This window comes from Furipterus horrens, unplaced genomic scaffold, assembly GCF_987537825.1.
Source record: "Furipterus horrens unplaced genomic scaffold, mFurHor1.1.pri manual_scaffold_11, whole genome shotgun sequence".
Classification (NCBI taxonomy): Eukaryota; Metazoa; Chordata; class Mammalia; order Chiroptera; family Furipteridae; genus Furipterus; species Furipterus horrens.
In genome coordinates this window covers 49473810-49479809 of record NW_028327181.1, presented here as the reverse complement: position 1 = coordinate 49479809, position 6000 = coordinate 49473810, and positions in this window count along the sequence as shown.

Below are 6000 nucleotides of genomic sequence, written 5' to 3'. Positions count from 1 at the left end.
GAAGAGGATTGCATCAGTGATTTGGAAGACAAGGTAGCAGAAAACAACCAATCAGAGCAGCAAAATGAAAAAGAAAAAGAAAAAATAGGAATAGTTGAAGGGACCTTTCAGGCAACATGAAGTGTAAAAACATCTGCATCATAAAGATATCAGAAGAGGAAGAGAGAGAACAAGGGATTGAGAACCGATTTGAAGAAATAATGACTGAAAACTTTCCTAACCTAGTGAAGGAAAAAGACATGCAAGTCCAGGAAGTGTACAGTCCCAAACAAGATGAACCCAAAGAGGTCCACACAAGGAGACATAATAATTAAAACAGCAAAGGTTAAAGAAAAAGAATCTAAAAAGGAACAAGAGAAAGACAGTCTGTTACCTATAAGGGAGCTCCTATAAGACTGTCAGCTGATTTCCCAACTGAAACATTTCAGGCCAGCCAGAGGGGATTGGCATAAAATATTTAAAGATATGAGAATCCAGATCTTACAACCATGATTATTCTACCCAGCAAGACTATCCTTTAAAATTGAAGGAAAAATAAAGAGCTTTCTAGACAATAAAAAGCTAAAGGAGTTTGTTACCACCAAACCAGTATTCCAAGGAATGTTGAAGTGTCCTCTTGAAGAAGAAGAAGAAGAAGAAGAAGAAGAAGAAGAAGAAGAAGAAGAAGAAGAAGAAGGAAGAGGAGGAGGATGAGGATGAGGAAGAGGAGGAGGAGGAGGAGGAGGAAGAAATAGTTAAAAAAATAAAATGGCAATAAATTTGTATCTATAATAATCACTTTAAATGTGAATGACTTAAATGCTCCAATCAGAAGACTTAGGGTAGCTGAATGGATAAGAAAAAAAAGATCCATATATATGCTGTTTATAAGAGACACACCTCAGAACAAGAGATACAGCCAGAATAAAAGTAAAGGGTTGGAAAAGGATATTTCATGCAAATGGAAAGAAAAAAACCTGCAGTAGCAATACTTACATCTGATCAAATAGACTTTACAGCAAAAGCTATAGTAAGAGACAAAGAAGAATATTACATCATGGTAAAGGGAGCAATCCAAAAAGGGATATAACCTTTGTAAACATTTATATACTCCACATAGGAGCACCTAAGTATATAAAGCAAATCTTGATGGACGTAACAGGAAATATTGACAGTAATACAGTCATAGTAGAGGACTTTAACACACTATTGACATTAATAGAAATTCCAGACAGAAAATCAACAAGGAAAGAGTAGCCTTAAATGACAAACTAGATCTGACGGATTTAATTGATATTTTCAGAGCATTTCATTTCAGTGCTGCAGAATATACATTCTTTTCAAGTGTACATGAAACATTTTCTACGATAGATAACAGAATACAAAACAAGTCCCAATAAGTTTAAGAATATTGAAATCATATCAAATATCTTTTCTAACTATAATGGTATAAAACTAAAAATCGATAACAAAACAAAAGAACACTAAAAAAACACACTAAGACATGGAAGGTAAATAACATGTTACTAAACAATGAAGAGGTTAACAATAAGATCAGGCTAGGAATCAAAAGACACTTTGAAGCAAATGAAAACGAGAGCACAACCACCCCAAATCTATGGGATATAGCAAAAGCAAAAGCAGTCTTAAGAGGGAAACTCATTACAGGCCTACCTCAACACACAAGAAAAATCCCAAATTAACAATCTAAATTCACACTTAAAGGGACTGGAAAAATAACAACAAGGCCCAAAGTGGGTAGAAGAAAGGAAATAACAAAGATCATATCAGAAATAAACAAAATAGGGTCTAAAAAACCACAAAAGATAAATGAAACTAAGAACTGGTTCTTTGAAAAGATGAACAAGATAGAAAAAACTTTAACCAGACTCATTAAGAAAAAAAAAGAGAGAACCTAAATAAAATTTTAAAAAGAAAAGAAAAAGAACTAACAACTGACACCAAAGAAATACAAAGGATTGTAAGAAAATATTACAAACAACTATATGCTAACAAAATGGACAATCTGAGGAAAATGGATAAATTTATAGAGACATATAATCTTCCAAAACTGAATCAGGAAGAGTTAGAGAATTTGAATAGACAGACTACAACTAGTGAACTTGAAATAATAATAATAATAATAATAATAATAATAATAATAATAATAATAATAAAAACACTCCCAACACAGAAGTCCTGGATCCAATGGCTTCACAGGTGAATTTTACCAGACATTCAAACTAAAACTAACAACTATTCTTCTAAAACTATTCCAAAAAATTCAAGAAGAGGGAATACTCCCAAGCTCATTTTATTATGCTAGCATTATCTTAATTCTAAAACCAGATAAAGACACTACAGAAAAAGAAAATTGTAAGCCAATATCCCTAATGAACATACATACTAAAATCCTCAACAAAACATTAACAAACAGGATCCAGCAATACACTAAAAAGACCATACACCATGCTTAATTGGGCTTTATTCCTGGGATGCAAGGTTTGTATAAATCCACAAACCAATAAATGTGATACACTACATACACGAAATGAAGTATAAAAACCCATGATAATATCAATAGATGCAGAAAAAGCATTTGATAAAATCCAGCACCCATTTATCATAAAAATGCTCAGCAATGTGTGAATATAGTGAACATATTTTAACATAAGAAAGGCCATATATGACAAAGCCATAGCCAACATCATACTCAATAGGCAATACTACAAGCATTTCCCTTAAGATCAGGAATAAGACAGGGATGTCCACTTTCACCACTCTTATTCAGGATAGTACTAGAAGTCCTAGCCACATCAATCAGACAAGAAAAAGAAATAAAAGGCATCTAAATTGGAAAAGAAGTAGTAAAACTGTCATTATTTGCAGATGATGTGATACTGTATATAGAGAATGCTTAATGATTTCACCAAAAAATTGCTAGACCTGATAAATGTATTCAGTAAAGTAGCAGGATACAAAATAAATACCTAGAAAGCAGTTGCACTTAAGAAAACAATCCCACTTATAACTGCATTAAAAAAATAAAAACACCTTAGAATAAATTTAACCAAGGATGTAAAAGATCTGTACTCAGAAAATTATAAGACACTGAAAAAAGAAACTGAAGAAGATACAAATAAATGGAAGCACATACTATGTTCATTGATAGAAAGAATTAACATCATTAAAATGTCCATACTTTCCAAAGCAACCTGTAAATTTAATGCAATTTCTACCAAGATACCAATGATATATTTCACAGAACTAGAACAAAATCCCAAAAGTTTATATGGAACCACAAAAGACCCCAAATAGCCACAGCAATCTTCACTTGATCTAAGCCAAAAGGCCAAGAAGTGATAACCCACAGCAATTTTGAGAAAGAAGAACAAAGTTGGAGGAATCATGTTATCTGGTATCAAACTATATTACAAAGCCATAGTAATCAAAACAACAAAGAACTGTCATAAAAACAGAATTATAAAAATAGAACAGAATAGAGAACTGATTAATAAACCCATGTCTTTATGGTCAATTAATATTTGACAAAGCAGGCAGAACATATAATGAGGTAAAGATAATATATTTATTAATAATAAATGGTGTTAGGAAAATTGGACAGATAAATGCAAAAAAAAGAAACTAGACCACCTTCTTATATAAGAATAAACTCAAAATAGATTAAAGATTTCAATGATAGACTCAAAACCATAAAAAATTCTAGAAGAAAGCATGTGCAATGAAGTCACAGACATTTCTTGTAGCAGTATCTTTTCTTATATATCTCCTCAGGCAAGGAAAACAAACAAACAAAAAATGAGCAAATAGGATTACATCAGTTTTTGCACAGCAAAGAAAACCATCAACGAAGTGAAAAGATAACCCACTAAATGGGAAAATATATTTGCCAGTGATACATCTGATAAGGGATTCATATCCAAAATTTATAAAGAGCTCATATAACTCAACACCAAAAACAAACAATCCAATTAATAAATGGATAAAAGAACTGAATAGACACTGCTCCAATAAGGACATACAAATGGCCAATAGACATAGAAAAGATGCTCAATGTCACTAATCATCAGAGAAATGAAAAATTAAAACCACAATGAAGTATTACCTCACATCTGTTAGAGTGGCTATCATCGATAAATCAACAAATAACAAGTGTTGGCGAGGATGTGGAAAAAAGGGAACCCTTGGTGGGAATGCAGATTGGTGCAGCCACTATGGAAAGCAGTATAGAGATACTTTAAAAAATTAAAAATAGAAGTGCCTTATGACCCAGTGATTCCACTTTTGGGAATTTATCTGGAGAAAACTGAAACATTAATTTGAAAGAATAGACACACCTCTATGTTTATTGTAGTGTTATTTACAGTAGCCAAAATTTGGAAGCAGCCCAGGTGTCCATCAGTAGGTGAGTGGATAAAACAACTGTGGGACATTTACACAATGGAGTACTTCTTAGCCGTAAAAAGGAAGGATATCTTACGCTTTGCTACAGCATGAATGGACCTGGAGAACATTACGCCAAGTGAGATAAGCCAGTCAGGGAAAGACAAATACCATATGATTTCACGCATATGTGGAATTTAATAAACAACATGAACCAACAAGCAAAATGATGGCAGACTCAAAGATAGAGAGCAGGCTGACAGCTGTCAGGGAGGTGGGGCTGGGCGGCGGGATGGAGGAATTGAGCAAAGAAGAAAAATAAAAGACAAAAACTTATGGACACAGACAACAGTGTGGTGGTTTCTCAGGGGAGAAGAGGGTTCGGGGAGGTAGAGGAGGGTAAATAAAGGGCGATAAATGGTGATGGATGGAGATGTGGCTTGGGTGATGAGCACACAATACAGTGTACCTGATGTGTTGTAGAACCGTGTGCCTGACACCTGTGTCACTTTGTTAACCTGTGTCACCCCAATCAATTCAATAAAAAGGAAAAAAATAGAAAGCTGTCTTCCCTCTCCCTATTTGCCTAAAAACAGGGCATAACTTTGTAAAAATGTCCCTCTTCTTTACCAAGGACAAAGTTAATCAGCAGAGACAACATGAGACCTTTATCACCCAGTGACAGCACCAGAAGAATCCACATAACAAAACTTACTAATTTGCCCTATCTCCTATTAATTCTCCCATATGTTTGTCTTTCCACAATTGCCACCCTAGAAACTCAGAGACCTCTTTCTTTGTTTTTTTTCATTTCTATAAAAACATATATATATATATATATATATATATATATATTTGTTAAGATGTTAGGTAAGTACAGTTCTAACCACCATTTCCGGGTACTCCCATGTGAATACGCAATACACATGCTAATACACTTGTTTGTTTTCCCCTTTTCCCTGTTCATTTGTCTTTGTCAGTTCCATTTGTGGGGCCACAGCTGCAGAATTTAGGCAGATAGTAGAAAATATTTTTTTCTCTCCTTGCTTCACACACATCCAATATACGTGATGGTCAAAAACAACATGTTCTGTTAATTTAGTTCAAAGTTGTCCAGAAATCGTAGTATTCCAGGCTTCTGACAGGCAAAAAAAAAGCAAATTCTCTCTTTATCTGAACCTGCCTCATGAAGTTCCAGTAAGTGCTTACAGGAATACTAACTAAACACACAAAAAATAAGATACCATGAGCAAGCAGTAGCAGGAACAGCCGACACAGACTCGTATGTGTTTAGATATTGGAATTACCAGACACAGTATAAAAAAAATGTTCTCTATTTAGTTTTTAAAAAGACAAGATTAGAAATATCCTTCGGGAATAGAACACTCCAAAATCCTGACCTTTCAAGTCTCAAGAAGGAACCATATGGAATTTACAGCAATGAAAAGGGTAAAATAATTGACAGTAGAAATTAAATCAATGAGTTTAATAGCAGAATAGCCATGACTGAAGGGTTTGTGAACTAGACTGTGAATCAGACCTTAGAGCAGTGCAGCACAGTGAGACTACCAGGCTAGGAGGAGAGAAAAAGAAGTGTGTGTTTGGGGGATGGGGATA